The following is a 23,100-nucleotide window of genomic DNA, read 5'->3' as shown; positions in this document are numbered from 1 at the left end:
GCCTCCTAAAAGACATTGCGTTCGGGAGGGGTGGAGGATTCCTTTCTGGGAGAATGAAAGCAACGGCAGACAGAGGTTACGACTGAGTTTAATATGTCAAATGCCTTTTTGGAGGAAAATCTGCTGTAGTTCGGGGGGCAGAGGTTTGAACAAGACCAGATCGTCTTGAGATACAAAACAGGATCTGTTTCGCGGATACAGACCGAATGAACGCACAAGGATAGCGAAGAAAGGGATACAATACCAAGTGAAAAATTGATTGTTTACTGGGAGAATGAAAGCGGCAGCGGACAGAGGTTATGACTAGGTTTAGTGTATCAAATGTGTTTGGAGGAAAATCTGAACTAGAGTAGTTAAGAGAATATTTTGTATGAGAGGAGATCTAGTGCACAGCTGTGAATGAGACAAATACTATGCACGCAGAAAGAGATAAGAGGGAAGCAAGACCAAAGTGAATGCACTGCAAAAAATCTATTCTTTATAAGCATTTTTGACTTGTTTTTGAGTTACTTATCTAAAAACATTTGAGATAAGATTTACTTGGATCTCAAAACTAGTGGAGATTTTTCTGCAAACAACATTTGACATACTAAAGCTTGTCACACAGCAAAATCTTACTGCTTAATGAGTTTTTAATGAGTGGTTTTTGACTTGTTTTCCACTTAAAATATGTAAAAACTCTTGAAACAAGACATTTACTTGAGGAGCACCACTGCATAAGATAATGAGAGAATATATCTTGAATATAAGGGCATTTTGTTCATCCACATTCTAAACATTAATACAAGTGATACCTTTTTTTTCTATTCAATAAGCTATTTTCAAAGTACTGAAGTAAATGAATCTTTGTGGATGCAGATAAACTGAACGAACCGCACACAGAGAAAAGCAAGCCCATAACCAAACATTGTGAAGAATAACATAAGGACAGGCAAGGGAAGTGGATTCCTTTCTGGGAGAGAGGAAAACAGCGAAAGACATCGGTTATAACCAGGTTTAGTATATCAAATGCCCTTCTGAGGGAGGATCTACGCTGAAAAAAATGAGACTACACTCATTCAGCTGATATGGACGGACCAAACGATATGCACACGCACAGAAACAAGTGGAAAGTGAGACCAAAGTGAAAAATTGGGAAAAATGAGAGAAAGGGAGTTAGAGGAAGAGAATTCTGCTAAAGAAAGCAGAAAGCAAAGGGATAATTGGGCTGTCCAACACAAAGTAATGGTAGCCAAGGGGCCTGTGAGCATGTGTGTTTCCGCATGCGTGTGTATATGTGTGTGCACTAAAAGTAAGCCTCTCTCTGAGAGAACTGCAGTTGATCAGTAAGTACGGAACATGCTCCATCATCTATTTTCCAGTCTGCGCAGAAACACTAAGCTCTCCACTTCATTGTGTGTGCGTGTGTGTTTCTATATGAGAGAGTGATGGGGCTACGTTGGGATTACAGTTGCTTGTTACTGCAAACCAGACTAGTGCTGTCAGGGAGAGCATTTGATCAGTGAGGCTGACACAAAGGTCTCAGAGAGGGGGACTGCAGTGTGCTAGGGGAGCCATCACACCACTAAAGAGGAGAAGACAGACGTGTAGAGTGCAGCAGAGGGCCTAGGAAGTGCATGACAACAACACGCTCTTTCATAACTGAAACTAACTGGGGGTTAAAAAAAGAACAAAAGGACTTTACAAGCACTGCGACACATCGTGAAAGGCAAACCGAAGAGATTTCAGAATTCCTTCATCTCAGAAAGCATTGATGCTTGGCATGTTGTGTGTGTATATATGTACACAGTGCCGTTTGCATGTCGCCACGTAAAAAAAGCTTGATTGAAAGCAACTGATTCCTTCCCTTTATCTGAAATCTGATTACGAGAGAGGTTAAATGTTTTAACTGCCGTCCACCCTTTATCCTAAAAGATTTTTACCCTATATATATTGCTTATTACATCCTAGGCTAAGTTAAGCAGGAAGGGAGAAAAGAACAGGAGGGAAAATAGAGATATAAGAGCAGCTAGAGGCAGGGATGTGCGTCTAAGAGAATATTTAACTGGGATTGAGAGGGAAAGAACAAGAAGAAGAAAAAAAGAAAACTGGCCGCCTCTAAAGGTATGCAGCATCTTAATTGAGAAACGGCATGAAGCCGCCACACATTCGCAGAATCACTGATGAGGGCTTTCCAGGACATCGATAGAGGGAGGGAGGTGGAGAGGGAGAGTGAGAGAGAAACGGCAAGAGGATCGAATCAAGAAAACCGCGATCGCACAAACAGATAGGTGGAAAGCAAATGAGTAAAGGACGTATTCATGTGGTATTCCAGGTTGTTATTCCACCGACTGAACAGGCCGACTTTCCTTGCCGCTGCGCCTCTGCAGTGGCTGCTGCTGCAAAGCTTGGCCAATGTGCTTCCAGCTAATTGACCAGGGGGAGCCAGGTGGCGCCCTGGCCTGTGCCGTTCCTCTGGGACGGGCCCATCTATATGAGAGTGCCTCCCTCCTTCCATCTTGCTCTCTCTCTCTCTCTCTGTCTCTCTCCACCCATCACCCCCTGTAGCGTGCACTGGCACACAAATGAGCTGTGTAGATGGGAGCCGCACATCCCATGTGGCTCGGCACCTCTCGCCTGGCCCTGAGGCCCGCGGCCCCGGATTGATGGCCCGAGCGGTAGAGAGGCAGAGCGGGAGAGCTGTGGGAGAGGAGGGGAAGGAGGGGAGCGAGCTGGGGCGAAAGGGGGTGGAGGTAGCGGGCTTCTCTAGGGGGTGAGCTCAAGGTGTGTTGCCATGGCAACTCAGAGAGGGAGAGCAGGGAGAAGCGGCGGCGTGCTGAGCTTGACCCGTGCTGGTGGGGGTGGCAATGTGGGCCAAAACCAAGTGCACACACACACACACACACACACACACTCCTACTGCAGGGCTAGGGGGGTCTCGAGAGCTCTTGCTTCCTACTCTTTCTTTTCTTTCTTTCTTTCTTACACACAAACAGCGAGTGCTGCATTGCTGAAACAATCCCAGGAGCCATCTCTCTACTTTCACACATACACACACACACACACACACACACACACACAGTGACTCACTCCGCAACGTCTCCTTTATACAACTTTCATTCATGCCCGAAAAGTTCAACCCAGCCCTCGTTGACTCGACAAAACATACACACGGCCCGACGGCGATGCTGAGAGCAAAGTGGGGGACACGACTAACTCATCCGTGTTCTTTCCTGGCTGTCGGTCTGATTCACACGTTTCCTATTATCTGCAGCAAATATTTCCGGAACGCTCTCTCTCCCGCTCTCTCTTTATCTGGCTGCCAAACGGGATGGAGTCTCCGGCTCCAGATATTTTTGGCAAACGTGGACGGCATATGGAGTTGACCAGCTTGGAATCTCCTATCAGATTACATAACAGTAGGACGCTGGATCCCTCTACCCTGCAGAAACCGACCTTCATGCAAACAAGCAAACAAACAAACTCTCCATCCAAAGCGCAAGCCACCTCTTCGCTCGTCTACTTCCTCCATTGCTGTTGTGTGCGTCTTAACTCATGGTGCGTCCTCGCTCATTCGCTGCCGTCTACCCTGCTGGTGTGGTTGTCTTGTTGACTCAGGCTGGTGCAAGGATGAGTGTGGTAAATTTCTACCAACTGTGGCTATTGACTCAGAGCTTAAGCAAGCCATTGAGACCCATAGTCCTGCATGAAGTGGTGAAGCTGAACTTCACATTAAACCTGGTGTCATGTATACAAGTACAGCATACAAATGTTTGGCAAACATTCATTCTTGCTTTTCTATAGCACTAACGTGCTTCAGTACTCAAGAAGAAGGAAAAAGTTATATAGTATCTATAAATATGTCAATATTTAAATGAACTTAAACTTTGTAATTAAGATGTTCTTAAATTGTTGCAGTGTTTAGGGTTGTGTGCCATTCAGAACTTAATTGGAAATGCCTTATAAACTCAAGTTCAATACCTGATTTTGAATAATGTAACTGACAGATCTGCAATTTAAATGTCAATGTATGGAGGTAAAATTTTTAACTAGAAAAACAAATTTGTTAAAAGAAATGTTGAATATTGCTTTTAATTTTTAGATAGATTCTTAGACAGACAGAAAGATAGACAGACAGATCAATAGTCTGCATTCATGTAAAAAATGTGTTTCAGGTTTAAGGGTTAACCTTCCTAGGAGGTCTTGTCAATATCACACTCTTCATTTTTACTGCTGCTTCAGGTCTCTGAGCGGCACAGAATCAAATTAGCTTTCCAAAGTCTGATTATGCCTTGTTACTACCAGGGTGCTCTCATCCAGAGAACTTCATTACCCATAATGCACTACAGGAGCAGATGCACAAGTCTCACACTGTGTTTGGTTTATCAACCAATGAATTGTCCCTATAATAAACCAACCGCATACTCTTCCAATCAAAGAGCTCTGTTCTTAACAAGAGCCACCCTCCTAATTTCTTCTCCACCAATCAGTACGTGTGTCAGCAGGTCTAACCCCCTACGAGGCAGGCTGGTCTGGCTGCAGTGTTGATGGCCACCCAGTGCTCCCACTGAGGCAGCGCTCTCTCATTTCCAGCACACACAGATAAAAAGACTGCACACTGCGCTGCAGATAGAGTCTGCAATCAAAACAGAGCTTAAATCATGGATAAAACATGCATGTTTACCGCATACAGACCTTGCAGTGCCTGAAAAATGGAACAAGGTGGTTTTGATCGAGGCTTTTTCAAGGCTTAAATGCTGAAGTGAATTAAACGAATTACAAGAAATTAATGTGTGACTCTGTTGCCAGGGCAAATGATATGCGTGCCCATGCATACATACGCATGCAAACAGTAACCCACCCACATCCTCTTGTACATACAAACCACCCTCGACCTCACAGTCATACACACTTGAGGACCTGATTGTTAGCGTGTAATATATGCACAGCTATTTGTGTTTTGAATGTTAATTGAATGCTGGAAAGTGCCGGTGGGGGAATAGTTCTAATCAGCATACCAATAAACCCTTCACATGATAAAGTCTTTATAAGAAGCACTTACTCCCATGGCCTCCATATACCTCAACAGTCACTGTACTCCTCCTCCTCCTCCTCCCTCTCCTTTCTCTCTCTCTCTTTCCTATCATCCACGTGTCTTCGAACCTTCCTAGATGGCGCGAATGCAAAACAGCCGCCTTACAACCGAATCCAACATGTGTGACCATATGCTTTGGTGATTAAATAATAGTAAATCTAGACTATAAAAACAAGCAAAGAGAGGCATGTGATGCGAATGTTAGTCACCATGGCAACGCAGAGGCATGAATAATACGCTCAATGAAGAATTATTACCCGTATAATAAACTCCTCAGAACAGACAGGTGACTTGGTCGGGGCCCTTTATAAAAGCAAAAGAGATGAAACAACACAGAAGAAGAAGACACAAATCTATATTTCAAGGTCAAAGTGAGCCGGGACTCCTTTGCCAAATGCAAACTTTTATTGGAAGTGGACACATGCGTGAGCGCACCAGCGCTCGCACAGCCCCAGATTGCTAATTGCAGTATAGAGGGTAATTATGGCTCTGGTGAGTGGTCAGAGGAGTATGTGCTGGCCAGTGCTGTTGGCCGGACCTGGTCTTTGTGGGGTCTTATTGAATTTGAGGCCTGGTGCAGTGAATTTGGAGTTGGCTGAGCTGTTAGCCGGCTGCACACACACTGTCTGTCTCTCTCTAATGCTCAATCTGCCACACGACTTTCCGAAGACATGACGGGTTGCTTTCGAAACACAATGGCTGCCAGAGGACGCAGCTGCCTTTACTATTACAAACACACAATGGTCACATTCAGCAAAGTATACACAACAGTCCTCTAAAAGGGACAATATGGCTCTGTAAACAGTAAGCATTTATGCTCTTTGTGTGCATATGCACGTGTTCATCTGTGTATATGTATATTTATATAATATGTGTATGCACGTGTGCATTTAATCCACGCCCCTGGGTGCATCAGAGGCTTTTTATCCATGCAAGATCTCCCAAATGCTGCTCAAAAGCAATATCCATGAACCATTCCACCACAATTGCTCATTGTCGTTTTGGCCCTCTGGGAAACGGCTGATTCCTGGGACTTCATTTTTGTCCTCCCCCCTCTCGTTCAACCCACTGAACCCAAAACTATATCAGCTGTATAGAAAAACAATCACACAGACATTCAAACCACCTTCTATACTTCTCAAACAGGTCGCCTATGCCTACCTTCCACGTCCACCTCCCCTTAGCTTTCATCTCTCTCCTGTTTTTTTTTCTGTATTAGGACACGTCTACATCTTTGGTTGGCTGGTTGTGAATTATCTGCTCACTAAGGAAGGGGGAAAAATTCTGAGCAAATATGAGGAAGCAGCAGGATGCTAATAATGCACCTCCAGCTGTTCAAGTTAACCTGCAAATGTGTCCATCTGTACCTCCAGAGAAAGAGGGAGACAGAGAGAGAGAAAGATGAAATGCAAGAGAGGATAGAGAGGGAGGGAGTTATACAAATGAAAAGAGATTGAAAGGATAAATGCGCTCACATGAAAAAAAAAAAACAACAACGATGGAGGTGGAAATAAAATGGTGGATATTTTGAAAGAACTAAGAAAAGGGGGACACAGACTGAAGGGGAGAGAGAGAGAGATAGAGAGAGAGAGAGAAAGAGAGAGGGGTCCTGGCAGTAAGCCGGCTCTATGTGGATGATTGTGAGCAGTTGGAGTGACCTTGCTGCGTCTGGACCGTCCCCGCCCCCTGCCCTGCGTCCGACTGTGCCCTGCCTTTAGACCCTCACCCAGGGCCAAAACACACACACTGCCATCCTGCTGGGGCCTCTAGGGAACACAGGCACCGTGAACATATCATATTAAACGAACACACACACTTAATATCTCACTAAATACCTCTTGCACATATGCACAAATCACACATTTAATGAAGACACTACATCATTTGTAGGTCATGTGTATGAACCTCTGCCAAAAACTCCCATGGACGCCCCCTCCTCTCCCTTCCATCACAATCTCTTCTCTCGCTGTTCTCAGTTGGTGCGTCTATAGACTCTTCCTCTGTAAATACTGTCATATCAAAGATCTTCAGTGGCTGTTTTATGTGGATGTTTACAAACTGATCTGAGACACATCATCAGCACCGATGATCAGAGAGCCGAGACTGTTAGGGGAGTTCATTGAAAAGAGAAGAGCTGCGGTTCCCTACATATCCGCACGTATCTGTGGGGGAGAGAGGGGAACGCTCGAGCGCAGTGACAAAGGGGAAGAATGGAGGACGGTGATGGAGAAGTGCAGAAATCCAGGTTATCAGAGCTGGTAAGAGTGTGATAAATGTAATTAAGGGATTAGATTAGTCACATCCGCTCGATCCGCTCACCTACAAGGGTGCAAAAACAAGTCTTTTTTGCAAGACTTTTTAATTAAAAGTGAACAGCGTTGTTTCTATGCCACTAGCGGCATCAGTGGAATTGCCAAAACAAGAGTTTCTAAACAGGTTTTGCAAAACACTCCTGCCGCCCCCTCTCCGCTGCCTGACACTAGTTACTCATAAAATACACAGAATTTAATTTATAATTAAAGAGAGTTTTGTAAATTTGACTAGAATTTGCCTCACACCACATGAAATTGAACTGGAAAATTTAAGTGGAACAGCAGGAAGAAGAATTTACTGAATTGAAAGTAATCAATCAATCTGTTTACCTGCCCGTCCATCTATTAATCTGACAGTTATGTTTTAACATCATTTTTAAGCTTTTAAACTATTCTTTTAAGTTATATTCTGTTAAGTATTTGTATTTTATTTTTAATTTTTATTTTGTAGGTCTATATATTATATTATTATGCTTAATGTTTGGTACCTCAAATACAATTCAAAATAAAACACTAAATAAAGTAGTAATTTTCCTAATCTTTGGTCACATGATGAAGTTGTCCTGACACAAACCCTTATGTTATTCCTCTATAAAACAATTGTCTTTAAAATCACAGTAACTCACACTTTTTATTTAAACAGTGTCGTTTACACTCTCTGAAATGTCCGTCTACAAAAGCGTTAATGCATATCTCCATATCTTGTTTAACTGGGATAGAAGAAAGTATTTTAACATTATTTAAAAGAAATAATACATACACAACCTTGTTCATTACTGCGCTTCCTCAAATCATGTGCAGGAGCAGTGTTTGCGTCTCAAATGACTGTTCTATCCCCTGTGCAGGGCGCTGCCTTTGATGTGACTTAATGGAAAGGTTTCTTTCTGCAGATTAGGGAATAGGGAATGACTGAGCAGTTTGAAAGAAGGCCCATCTTCCCTCAGGACTGCAACATGCTCTATGCCTGCATGATATCTTCTCTGCATGCCACTTCCTCTGAGCCTTCATCTCCCAGCATGCCTTGCCCAGCTCCTCTGAGTCTAAATCTCCCAGCATGCTTCTCCCCCCTACCCCACCCACAGAGACTGGCCAGGCCATAGTGCACCTGTGAGTTACCATGGTTACCCAAACCCGTGTCTTTTGTGATGCTTGTGATCACATACTCAAATACAAACAAATCAATAAATAATGCTGTATTAATTATTCGAAGGCCAGGATTAAATATACATGTGTTTAGAGATTTGTTTGTGCGTTCAGACAGCAGCAGGGCTTTTAAAACCGCCATCTTGGATACGGCATTCCCAATTCGGACAATGACTCCCAGATGACGCTGACGTACTTACAGAAACATAAAAGCCCTTTTTTCTGCTGCTGGAGAGAATCCTAGTGGCTCAAAGTCTAAGAATGTGAGGGAATTGTTTGAATAACAACTAGATTCTCATATTGAATATCCAAAATGTTTTCATCTAATTTGTTTATTTTTACAAAAAGGTTATCTGTGATATTAAATGCACTGATTTAGACAGACCTAATAGTTTGTACTAAGATGGCTGTGTGTATTTTATGGTTATGGTGGTTATGGGAAGTCATATGCTTTGAATGTGTGCATCAAAAAATAGAAATCAATTAAGATGAGAACCATACCTGACGCTGCTACTAAAGTGGCCGTTCTGAACAGTTCAGACCCTCTGTATTGATTTAATTTTCTTTTTAAATCAGATTGGATGCCAGCAGTACTTGAACCACCAACTGTTCCCAGAAAGGTTTTGGCAAAAAGATCTACATTCATAATGAAGGTGCCACTTTTAAGAAGAAACAAGAAACATGGGAAAAAAGAAACTTAGCTTTACTTACAGCATTCGGCAAAATGAACAAATGAACAAAAATAAACCAGAAGTTTTATGAAAAATTATATACCCCAGACATTTCTTTCCAAATGGGATTAGATAGTCCCCAGAGTTTGTTGAAAATAAGTAATCAATTTGCTCTATAATTCTTACAGAGGTTGTCTAATTTTTCACAGGCGTGTTCAATTCAGGATTAAAAATAAAACATCTCCTCAGGGAAAACTAGCCCGTCCAAACAGTTATTTTGTCACTTTTGCTTGAATTTTTTTCCTTTCTTTCTGACTCCTTATATCCCAGTCCATGCAACTCCCTCACGCTTGCTTTCTGTCCCAGACAGACTGTTTGAAGGTGAAAAGAAACAACCACCAAAAAAAAACAAGCAACCACAAAGAAACACCAAATACTAATATTAATATCAGGGTGTCAAAGATTTGAGTTATTACAGATGACAAAGCATTAATCGGGTGAGCACAGGCCGTGTTCCCCTGAGGGGTGACACCAAACTGGATGTTCAAAGACCCCAGTCGAATAAAAATCAATATTAATGCGCACACATCCAGAACAAAGGAAGTATGTCAGTGCTTCTGTTTAGAGGATGCTTTTTCATCCTAACTTTAATTTTTTTTTCTTAAACCATCGTTCATTCCCTCTGTGGGTGGAGGGAGGGGGTGTTTGTCCCCCTGGGAGAACTCATCTGTCCCACCTAAAGAGTCCTCAGTCAAATCAAAGCTCCCAGCAGCCCAAGGGCCCTAATTCAACATGTCACATCTACACTCACGGGAGTGAAATGAGAAGGACAGCACAGGAGGGGGTGCATACCCCCCCTCATTTCTTTTACTTTTTCCTTCCCAGTTTTCACACTATATTTACCATTTTCATTCTTTTCTACTTTTTAAGGTCCCGGACCTTGACAGACAGATCTGGATCAATGTTTAGTGTTAGTCTGAAAACGTTTTTGACAAAAATAACACATTTATGAATTTAGATTAAGCGATTTATTTATTTTTGTTAAAATCTAGCCGTTTTTGTAACCTATTTTTTACAATTACTTTATTTGCATATTTGCTTATAACGCATACATGTCATTTGAAATGTAAAAATGTAATGAATGTTAAATATTTAAACAGACTAAGGTTTAAAATAAAAAAATAACGAAACTCGCAACCTCAGAATAACACCAAGTGTTAAGCCGAGGATCAGCGGTCGGTCTAATTTCATTGGAGGTGCGCGACAAATTTGTCGAACACATGCAAGATACATACACACACACACACATGCAAACAGCAAACAGCACGCGCACACACACACACACACAGATGCTCGCGCACACACAGGCCAGATGGAGCAGCCGAGGCAGGGCCAAGTGCGTGTGCACCTCATCCGTATGCCGCATTTCCTCACTCCAGCGATGGCTCCTCAATCGTTACGTCTCGGGTTTGAACTCCTGATACGAGTGGTATTGTTGTTTTGCCGTCTGCCCTCCCTCTCTCTCACACTCATCAAAATAACATCTGTTTACATCTATGCAAACACCTGACAGGCAGCTGATGCCCCCTTCTCTACCCTCTGCTCTAACAAAAGCATAGAAAAAACAAAGGCGAGGGAGGGTGAGTCTAGAACCGGAGCACATCTGGGTGTACAGCCACTGGCCTGATCCAGATGTGGGCCGCCGAGCACTGCGGGCGAAAACACACCTGGACACATAAAGCATCAAAACAAAGGAGAAAGGGGGAACACAACATCCCCCCTCCCCTCTCTATGCTATCTATTCTCACTCTTTCTCTCCGTCTAAATTCAAAAGGGAGCAGGGAATTGTCCTGTCCATGTATGGTGGCCAGTTTCACCTACAAATCGAATGCACAAAATCAGCTTATTTGTGGGCTAATTCTATAACTACAGAGGAGAAAGGAGTGTGAAAGTCTCACAAATGGCTGTCTCCCTCAAACCCCCCACGGCTGCCCATGCTTAATCCCCCATGATGCACCGGGGCACTTTCAGAGCCACTGAGACCCACACTGGCGCCGAGGGCTCACACACATACGGCCATCCAGATGCTATGGGTAATTAACCCACCTCTGTGAGCGAGCGCGTGTGTAAAAGTATGAGAGACAGACTTGTGCATGCGATAGAATCGTTGCCATTATAAGATGACAAAAGAAAAAGGCACGACGGTCACGAATGTGCACTAGCCTAAAGAAACACAATCAGTTGAGACAAAAACACGAGCGCACACACACCGCAGCAGTTGAAGAGTGAGATCAGGGATGAATGCATGCTGTGGCACAGGGGAGGCAGTTCTGGGCTTGGCTATGCCCAGGGTCTTAATGACTTAATTGAGGTAATTATTTGGATAAGAAGTCCAATCACCTGCCTCTTTTCCTCAAGGTCCTCATCAGAAGCTAATTAAAGAGCCGCTCCCAGCGCGAGTCCGACCAGTGCTACGTCAGAGGGCTAAGAACTCGGTAAAGAAAGAGTAAACTCTCCACGCACCCACATCTCGCTTCTCTCACCAACCTCCTGCTGACCTCTGCGCTGCTATTCAAATTTGTAGCTTTCTGGCTGTTTATGAAATCTAAAAAAAATGCTTTAGTACATGGAGATAGGGCATCAAGGCCTTATATAACACAATGTTTGCAAAACATTGATTCTACTTAGATACTTTGCATTTTATCTTCTGTCTTTCCTGAAAAATAGTCGATAAATATTTGTCTATATAACTAAAGCAAAGGTCTTTAACGGCAGGTCAGGGGCCCCCTAGACGGACCATGGTGGTATTGCAGTGGGTCTGCAATTATTGTTTGATCTCCAACTAATATTTGTAGTAAAAAAAAAAAAAAATCTAAAACAAACATGAAGTTAAGATGTTATAATGTTTCAATGTCCCTCCTCCATTAAAATGAAAAATGGAAAGTTAAATGTAGATCTGTGGTTATTTTAATGGCTTTGCATCATAGGAAATTATGTGAATATAGTAACATAATACTATTAAACTGCAAAAAAGTTTTTAAGGCCCCAATCTAAAGTATACTTGATTTAAAATAAAAATAAAAAAAGGAGATAAAACACCAAAATCTGTTTATAACACAGGAACTTTCCTCAAGAACTAGGGACTTTGGGCCGGTACTCTATGTGTTTGTACAACAGGAACCACGATCTAAATAAAGAACAAGCTGATTGGTTGAGTTCATGCAGCACTATATTTCAACCACCATTTATTCAGATAATTTTTAAAAACATTACTGTTATTGTGTCATGAAATGTAGTTGTAAAAGTATAAGGCAAAAACACAGTTGTTTAAAACTCAACTCTGTGGTTTAATGTTTAAAGACAGCGCCTATTAAAAAATGTGCATCACTGATTTCTGACATTTTCCACTGGCTCTGATGTCTCCGTAATGGTTAAACATGAACTAAATCTAAATCCGTGAACTAATTCTATGCAGCTATTATTATGTTTAAATGAAAACGAACAGAGTCCGCGGTGGTCATATTTTGACTTCGAAGTAAGGGGAGCTGACTGGCGTTAAGTACGCTGCTGTTTGAGTTCACACTCCTGAGTCGACCTTGTGAAATCTGAACTACCGAGGATGCAAGTCCAAAATTGAGTACTTGGTATTGAGAAATGCGCACAGACCCACATCATCAGACTATTTGCCTAATTTTGTTGGTACTTTAGACTGTGATCTAAATGCAGATAGCAACAGGTCTGGGGGGAAAAAGTTCCTGGCACAAATTGTTCCAGGTAATTTCGGCTTTAGTAGCACTTAATGCGAAGTTTTATGAAGTCATGTGAGATTCAACTTGATATTCAAATCAGTTGGATTCAGTTAGATTCGTAAAGATTCAGAATGAATTTGACGCAAAAGAATGAACTTTTCATGAATCAAATATGACAGGCCTCTGGAGAATGTCAAAAAATTCAAATCAGTTAAAAATTGATTTAGAACTATCATATGGCTGAAGAGTCTTACAGACCCTTTTATGATACTTTAAAGTTATTTTTCATCAAGTCTATATCATTACATGAAAAAAAGAAAAGATATTGTTCAAAAATGCACCTTTTGTTTTCAACAAGTCAGCCAGTCAGTCATAAAGCTTTAAAACAACATGCCAGATTTTTAGTTTTTCGGTGAACTATCCCTTTAAGACCTTGCCAGCTGCCTTTGGTTTCTATCCTATCATCCCCTTCCACATCCATTGACTCCTGTAAGCGGCCTTCAGCGATTCGAGTCACTTTTCCCGCTCATGTTTTCGATTTCTCCTTGCATGGAGGTTTCTTATCGTTTTCCTCTCATGCCTGATGATTTTCTGTCTCATCCTCGCCCGTTCCCTCACCTCTCTCTCTCTGGCGAGGTGGCGTGTAGTGAAGAGAGGCCTCTCTTTCCGACGGCAGCTCTGCTGTGCTGGTTTAATTGCGACAGCACCCTCATGAGCGGCTGGAGCTAGGGCCGCCTCGACACCTCCGCAGAGTGTTCAAGGGTAACCAGCAGGGGTCTACCACCCCCCTACTCTATCTCTCTCCCTCTCTTTCCTTTCTCTCACACACGTATACACACACAGACACACACATGAACGCAGTGGGCCCCTCAAACAGGCGCCCAGAGAGTAGCCGTCAAACACTCACTCCTCACATCTCATTAATCAGCTCCCAACATCAAACAGCAACGCTGCTGCTTCCCGGGGGCCTGCCCGTCCGCCCGCCTCACACTGTTGTGTCTGTCGTGGCAAATGCATTTCTGTTTCTATTGTGTATGTGCATGCGTGGAGCATACTGAGTGCGCCAAGTCTGTTTTGGCCAGTTTGTGTTGGATAATGAGCTGAGTTGAGACTGTTGAGCTGAGTTTAGCAACTGTTGCCGGTGCCTGGGTCAGGTCTTTTTTTTTTTTTTTTTTTTTTTTTTTTTTAATAGTCCGCTCGCCTGTTGCAGAGTGTTTTATAAGCATTCGGCGCATGTACTGCGTGCTCTTCCCTACGGCTCTGTGAATAAAATCCCACACTGTCTCTCCTCTGATTGGACAGGAGCAGATTCGCCTTTGCATTGGCGGCTATCGTGTGAACAGACACGTGTCAGACCAACGTTTTGAATAGGACAAACTCTCAACTGTGACAAGGTTGTTCTGACATATCTTTAAATAAGCCAATAAATGTGTGTAAACTGATAATTAAATTAAATGATTTAGAATTAATTAAAATGTTTTTTTTATCATGAATAAAATAAAGTTTTCTTGTCATTACATTTTAATTAGGTCATATTTAAAGGTGAGAATTTAAATCCATTACCAAATGTTTTTTTTATAATTGAGAAACTAATTTGTTATATGTTTTGGAAGTTATATAAATATACACACACCCACATTATTATTTATATTTATATATTATTTAATTTCTATTTTTTATATGATACTAATTATATAAAAACATACACTTTATGCTGCACAATATAGGTGTACTATGATCTGTATTGTTAATAAAATCAATGAAAAAAAATGTTCTCAATTTCTATGCTGTACAAAATACATGTAAAACCTTTATTATTTTTAATAAAAACTACTGATTAAATGATTGCACAATGACAAAACAATTATTATATATTTATAGTTTTATGCTGTACATTATAAATGTTTATCATTAAATTATTACCTAATGATAATTAATTATATACCATTTTTAAAAAGTAACAGTGATAATACTATTTATACAGAAACATTTTATGCTGTACATTTTAGATGCATTGTGGTTTATTTAGTTGTCAAAATCTATTTACTTTACAATGACAAAAAATGTAACTGTAAAATAAAATGATTATTAATAATATAAAAATTAAGCACAAACATTATTATATTACATAAAATGTTATACAAATAAATGATATTTATGCATTTATTTCATACGCAAAATTGTTGGAAAAAAAATACATATTTTATGATAGGTCAATGAAAATATTAGCAGGGCATTAACAAATCACTAACTTCCTCAACATCTTACTTCTGAAGGCGTGTCTGGTGTCAGTCACGCACTCGCACCTTAATACGATCCATTTCCAGTGGTAGTCACCTCTAAATGACACTAAAACATTCTTCCCCGCATTGACTTCCCCCTTTTATGAGTGTGGCGCACAAACAGGGCGATTAGACAGCAGCTGAAGGTTCCATCAGCATTTGAGCAACGATTTGCCTCTCCCCAGCTGCAGCCCATTACAGGAGGGAATGAATTAATAAACCAGTGAGGGGAGGGGAAGAGCAAGAGAGAGAGAGAGGAGAGAGTGCATCTAGCCTCAGAGATGGCCTGGCTGGAGAGCTCATCTGAATATGGACCTCGTTAGCAGGTATGGCTCACAGGCAGATAGACAACACACACACACACACACGCACACACGCACACACGCACACACGCACACAAACACATATACAGAAAATGAAGAACAGCATAAATACAAAAAGTCATAAAGTCTTGTTGAGAGAGGCTCGTCGTCTAGGGAAAGAAGCAAGGCAGAAGGACTTGGGGAATTTAGAAACAGCAGAAGACTTTTATTATCTGCTATGTCAAGATGCAATACTGGTATCTCACGACGACTAGAAGAATATAATGTATTCATACCCTGAAATACTGAGTTACTATAGAGGAAAGCTATTAAGTGTGCTAGTTTAGTGCACTGTAAAGCCCTCAACATACACCATGCTAGTATGTCAATGCAAATGCTTCTAGCTTGCTGTTCATAATGTAACTGTAGTACAATTTTGTATGGGCAAAATTGTTGCATATAATTGCTGAGCAAGTTAGTAAAAATGTTGACGTGTTTATACCTTGCTTTCTAAAAAGCACCACTGCCTTACATATTCAAGTTTAAGCAACAGCACAAATATGAACTGTAGTGTGCACTTTTCAGTGACGTGTAATATCCCGGACATCCTGGTATGCTTGATGTTGGCCTATGACTTACAGCACTAGCAACATGTTAATATAACTGTATAACATTTAGAAGTACATTTGCTTGCTACACTTTTACTTAAAAAGAATCACTTCCAAATCTGATGTCTATTTAATGGGATACAAAATGTCCACTTGCATCTTATGGGATGCAGAAGGTGATTCAGATATTGTCAGCCTACTTATTCATGACTACTGCGGGTTCGGATTCATTTAATGTGTATTTTGCATACTACATAGCAGGACACTATGTGTATTGAGTCAAGAGTTGAGTAGCTGAGCTTCCAGCAGTGCAACGGTGGTAATGGCATCCAGACGTTCAACACACACACACACACACACACGCCTGCCAGCACAGAGGAAGTGCCAGCGCCACCCGTAACCTGATCTCCACTCACAGCTGTCCAAACACCACAGAGAGAGAGGGAGAGAGGGAGAAAGAGAGGGGAACCCTCTGGGGGTCTGGGGCAGGCTGGTGCTCCCCACAGTGAAGGGTGCATTCTTTCCTCTCCTCTCTCCATCCTCCCCCACTCTGTCTTTCTCCTCTTCTTCTTCTCTCTCCCTCTCTCTTTTTCTCCCTTGGCACCTCTTCCCCCTCCCTGCTAATACCACAGTCTGCTGTGCAGAGCTGGGCCAATCACTGGGGCATCTGGGACCTGGCTCAGGGTGGGGGGTGCAGAGACACATGATCATTGCCGCATGTGTGTGTGAACACGAGTGTGTGTGTTGGAGCGGGGTTTAGATTTTTATGCCTGTTTATCCTTTTGTGTTTGCGGGGGACTAGCAGCAATCTGGGGGTCTGTTCACATTGTTTTGCGTCTGAGAAGGAATGTTCATCTATTTGTGCTTTTGAATGAATTTATGAGTATGTGTTTATGGAAGTACAAATATTACAGCTTGAGGGAGTATGTGAGTGTATGTACTTCAACAAAATTCTCTTCAAAAGTGAACTAAATATGACAAAACATCCTTTTGGGACATACTGATTCAGAAAAAAAGTAAATAATTCTTTAAACATATACAAATATAATACAAATATAAACAATAAAAAAAAACATAAGTTCCCTTTGGGGATGCCCTCTTTTAAAAAAATTATCCATGAATAATAATTTCACCATATAATGTCATTATATATAAAGTAAGCTAAATATATAAGAATTCACATTTAAAATATAAAAAAAATTTAAAACACTATTAAACACACCCACAAGCGAAAATAAAAAAGTGGGTTAAATTTACATTTAAATAAATGATGAATATAAATAAATATAAAAATACTACTATATTATCAATAAGTACCGACAAATAAATAGTGTAATATCCCTATTTAAATAGCTAAATATACACTGTTAAACCGAAATCTACCTGACTATAAATGTTGTGTCATTAACATTCACATACACAAGGGTGTTGTCTATCTTGTATTAAAGTGTAAGGGTCAGGGCTAAATTCTTTGTAATGTGTATATGTGTGTGTGTGTGTGTGTGTGTTATGATGTGAAGCTCTAATCTGGCTCCTGGATGCTGGTGTCAGTATGTGCTCTCAGCTCTCTCTCCTGGGGTTGGTGACAGTAAAGTCTCTCTAATCCCCCCCAGTCCCTGATACACAACACACCTCCCGCTGCATGCTGATGAGCTTTTCTCAACCCGCACATGCTTGTACACCACGTGCATACATATGCAATCACGTATACAAGCTCAAATGTCAAAAGTTTCCCTCTAACTGGAGAAATAAAAATATAATGCATACACGTGCAATGAGTTGTTGTGTTCTTTTTAAACATCTTATAGTAATCTAAAAGTTTCTGTGTGAGAAGTTTAACACAGTGTCCAAAACAGGTGCATTGCATTATTAAACTCTTTTGAAGTAACAAAATACAACTTGTGATATATCATTGGTTACTTCTACCATTTTTGATCCCATCACAGTATTCTAGGTGCATCAAAGATCAAAGTTGCTCTTACTTGGCTTCAATTTACAAAGAGCGAAAGAGAGCTGAAGAAGGAAAGAGACAGAAATGGATTAAGAAGAAAAGAGTCATGAGGAGTAAAAGGGAAAGAGAAAGGACCATGAGAGCGACCCGGGAGCATGTCAGAGGCCTATCAGTAAAAGACAATGCTCATTTGCAGCACAAGTCAGGACCCTGCAGACGACCCGGGATGAAAATGAATGGAGAAGCAGGGGAGAGAAGGAGCCAGGAGAAATGAACCCTCTAAGTCGGCCCCTCCTCTCCTCATGTCCATCTGAAAGAAAGGAGCAGGCCAAGACGAGGAGGAGGAGGGAAAGCTGGAAAAATGGGAAGCAGTGGCTGGATGTCAGATCTGAGCCACCACACTCTGCTCCTCGTGGCTCCAAGGAGTGGGATTTACACTCCCATGGTTGTAAGAGAGACAGAGATAGATGATATTATAGCAGAAAAGCAGTGGTCCAGAAGCAGAGAGAATCATTAATGGTTATCAGAGAGGAGCAGAAGTCCCCCATCCTTGACTAGGCTTGAGAGCGTTCCTGTCTGGGTCTGTCTCCATTAGTAAGAACAGATTCCTAGTCTGGTTCCATCTAATTACGGTGCACCTCACTACAAATGTTAAACTCTGCGGGGCCTTTTAGCAAGTGAGCATGCCACTCAAGGCTGGATGAGAAACAGAAGCACCTCAAGTCCGCAGAAACAAGACCTGAGATCCAACACAGGTGCAGGGAGCACCTGCAGCCCACGCCATCCATCAAAGCCAAACACCTGCCTTTAGCAAACACTTCTTCTCCCGACTAACCCTTTTTTTCCCTGCCCTATCATCCCCCTTCCACCTCAGGAGCTCCACAGCCCAGCTGGATCGAGTCTTTCTCCACAAATCAAAAGAACGGCTTGTGTACAGTCCGTGTTGTCAGGCGTTTGATTGGTCTTGCCTTCCCAGCAGGCAGTGCGCCGGGAGCCTTTGGGGGGGGGGCCACGGTGTCGGTCCAGCCAACCCAGCTCTGCCAGTCCTGACACTCCTGACCCCATCTCACCCAGGACCTGCCGAAAGCCCAGTTTTTGCCACTTTGAAATAGAGCGAAAATGCACAAATGCACAAATAACAGTGACTTTTACATTGATGAAAGATGCGAAAGTTACATAAACGCTAAGACCTATAAAAAAAGACATGCAGACATAAAAAACACCCACAAATCTAAAACAAAGGAACCCATATCCCTAGGGTGGGCTGAGCTGTCGGTGTTGAAATGCAGTGTGGACTGGACTAAGGGGAGCGAGGACATGTTTGTGCGAGGGAGTGTGTGTGTTTTGTTGTGTTTTCTGAACAACTGTCATTGTTCAGTGCTTGTTGGTGAGGGCGTCTGCGTGACAAAGCCTCCCCAGTCTCCCCAGGCTTTACCACAGAGACCCACTGACTTCAGCCTTCTCAGCAAACCCAAGGCCTCCTGTGACTGTGCGTGTGTGTGTCTGTGAGAATCTGAAATTCCTGCAAACCAACTAAATATGTCAGAACATTGAGAGGAGTGTCAAATCGTTCTTTTTCCCTTCTGTAATCCTCACTATATGTATGTGTGTGTGTGTGTGTGTGTGTGTGTGTGTGTGTGTGTGTGTGTGTGTGTGTGTGTGTGTGTGACAGACTGAAAGCGTGTGTTTTCACTTCAGACCTGGCTGCAGCTGTGCAGACTCCCTTCCACTCGACAGAGGGGAAAAAAGCCTGCTTATCAGCTTATGTTAACAGTGTAGCATTTGAATTCAAAATATTGAACTACTGCTATCATGAAACAAACACTGATGGCACTCCTGCTGCTGTAATGTGCTCTGTGACCTTAAAGATGGATCTGGGCCCATCTCAGAGACAATAAATCTGCTTTAAAGCATCTCAAGTATAAAAAAAAAAACCTACATGGTAGGACTACATGGTATGATAGGTGTTTCATGTATTATATATATAGTAATTGTTATGAATATTTGTGTGAGTTAAAAATGATACTTATTTTACTTTTATGTATGAAAAAATAGCCCTATTGCTTGTAGATACAACAATATAACATTAGCAGGAAATGATTATGATCACATTAAACCTATTTGAAATTTATTTGGGTTTTATTATGTAAAAGATTAGACTTTAAAACTGCAGTTCTTTGATCCCAAATACAGTTAAATCAGCAACATCATAACATTTCTTAAATTATATATTAATATATTTTAAAATGTAATTAAATTTATTCCTGAATTTCCAGTGACACTTCAAAAATAAATTTTAATAAGCTGATTTGGTGTTCAGGAAATATTTTAACATGTTGCAAATTGTTGTGTTGCTTCTTCACATAATATTTTTTGATTCTATGATAAAAAGAGCAGAATTCAGTTCCAATAGACATCTGACTATAACGCCTTTACTGTTACATCTGATCAGCTTACTGCATCCTTACTGAAAAAAAAGTTTCAATTTCTTCTTTAAACAAAATAAACATAAAATCTTACTGCCCACAAACATTTGGTAGCATAGCATTATCTTGATATGAATTTGCTCATAGTATGATATAGGATTTGGTACTGTACGTGAACCATGCCTTAGGTGGATGAATCTTGTGAGCGTTTCGCAGCATGAGGTTTGCCATCACAAACTCTTCTGATCTTTGACGACTTAGACACACAACCTCAGTAAACATTTGCTGGTAGACCATCTCTCTAGCCTGCAGCTCCTCTCCATTAATGTCCAAGCCGCTGCAATGGTGGGGTGTGTGGGTGAACGGTGGGGCTGCTAGGTCGTAGCTCCTGGAGTTGGGTGAGAAAGTATGTGGAGGGTGACAGCTGCGTGGGCCCTTCCCCGCCTGCACCCGCTGGGGGTTCTGCTGTACTTCACTCTGCGGACGGGAGCCTCTTTTAATCTACCAGCGGGGCTCCACAGCTGCTGTAAGCTAGCCCAAAAACGTCTGCCTGTCTAAAAAACCCACGCTCCCCCATTCTCTGTAACCCTTACACAACTGAGCCTTCCTCTCTTATCTTCTCCTTTTGCTTACTCCCTCTCCTTCACTCTAGATTCACGCTGTCAGTCAATGCAGGGTGATCCAACCACACCAGAGGAGAAGAAAAACAAGAACTTCCGCTCTTGCACAACTATCTAGTACAGAAAGATGCATTAGAAGCCCTCATTATAAACTTTACCAATTACAGACATTGCTATGTGCACATTCATAAATATTATGATTACAGGCATATTTCGTTTTGTTTTGATTGTTTGTTTTTTTTGCTTTATTCAGCTTAATTTCTCTAGTTTCATAAATGCTATTTTTCTAAATGCCATTTCCTTAAATGAGTAACTAAATTAATTTAGTGTGCACAAAATTATTTGAAATGAATTTATCAAAAAAAGAGTTTAGACTAAATTAAATTCAATTTGGTTTAGCTTGTTGTATTTTAATGTATTCATTTTTAATTCAAATTAATTGCCTGTTCACTCTATTTGCACTACACATTGTACTTTAACAATTACACTCATTTCCTCTAGATTTTTGAAACTACAAATGACGTTTTTGTCATCCCATTTAAGCACACTACACTGAAACTGACAGAAGCAGAGTAGAGTGAGGTGTAAGGTTGAGTTTAAGTTACACACTTTCCTCTTGGATGTTCTCTTGCTGTCTTATCCAGCAAGTGAAGAGAGCCAGAGATCTGCAGAGGACTCCAGCCTCACTCCCCTATTAACATTCCAGGTCAAATCTCCCACCAACAAGGGCAAGAGCACGAGAGAGACAGAGGGAAAGTCTGGGGAAGAAAAGAAGGAAAGAAAGAGAACGAAAGCGAGCCAACACATTTCACCTGTTGTGCCCCCCTAACTGAAAATGCCAGTGTTGGGCACATCATGCAGGCAGTTTGGTTTCATACCAATCATGTTAAAGGGACAGTTCCTTGAAAAAAAGAAAATGATGTCACCATCACATCGTTTCAAAGCCTGTATGACTTCTACTCTTTTGCGGAACACATAGCAAGTTATTTTGAAAAATTATTTTGTGTATAATGAAAGACAATGGAGTCCAAAACCACATTGGACCCCACTGACTTTTATTGTGCAGACATTTAAAAAAAACATACATTATTTTTGTGCTCCACAGAAAAAAAACGTCTTGCAGGCTTGGAATGACAGAGTGAGTAAATGACAGAATTAAAATTTTCAGGTGAACTGAACCTTTATCTGTAATAGTAACAGACAAGGTTGGCGAAGTAAAAATTCCTTCATATCAACATAGTAGACATATTAACATTGTGCCCTATTTTGTTGACGTTTCTTAGAATGTATCACACTAGCTAACTACTATTACACTGTTTAAAATATAATGTTCAGAAGTAAAAAATTCAGTGCATTTAAAAATAGTTATTTCCATTTTAATATTATATTACGCATTTTGTTTTAGCGAAAACAATTCTAAATTAACATATATAGAATATATTTTTGCTAAGATTTGATCCAGTTACAAAATTTTGCTTCGTGATTATGTAATTATACCATTGCACAATGCGCTTCACAATGCCATTTAGCAACAAATCAACCTTTTTTGGCAAGTTCCCCTGAAAATTACTTGGCAACACTGATCCTGACCGCCTGTGAATTTGTTACATCACATTTCAGAAAATGACTCCATCGCACTTTTCATACTCGATCATTCCCTCTCTACCTTCCACACACAAACACGCGCATGCGGGGGTACAACATGTTTTCATGTCTCCTTCGCAAACCCTCCTGCCACATCTTTCCCAGCCTCAAACTCAATTAGTAAATTAGTTCCACACGACTGGGCAATAAACAGCGATCAGGGAGCTGATAAACACACACTCCACACCCCATTAAGAATCACCTCCACTCTGGAAACACACCTCTCCTGATTCACCCAAACTGCACACACACACACCTAACTCTCCCAGGCATCGCCAACCACTGCGAACTGTCTGCACTCGGAGCTAGCGATGCTAC

At 41.3% G+C, this 23,100-nt stretch overlaps 1 protein-coding gene across 3 annotated transcripts in view; it reads right to left on the bottom strand.

The window, feature by feature from the left end:
• The window catches only part of znf423 (zinc finger protein 423), a 141,055-nt gene that overhangs the window by 21,244 nt on the left and 96,711 nt on the right, over nt 1-23,100 (bottom strand). The window lies entirely within an intron of this gene.

This window comes from Puntigrus tetrazona, chromosome 18 (genome assembly GCF_018831695.1).
Source record: "Puntigrus tetrazona isolate hp1 chromosome 18, ASM1883169v1, whole genome shotgun sequence".
Classification (NCBI taxonomy): Eukaryota; Metazoa; Chordata; class Actinopteri; order Cypriniformes; family Cyprinidae; genus Puntigrus; species Puntigrus tetrazona.
This window is presented reverse-complemented; position numbering and strand designations above follow the sequence as displayed.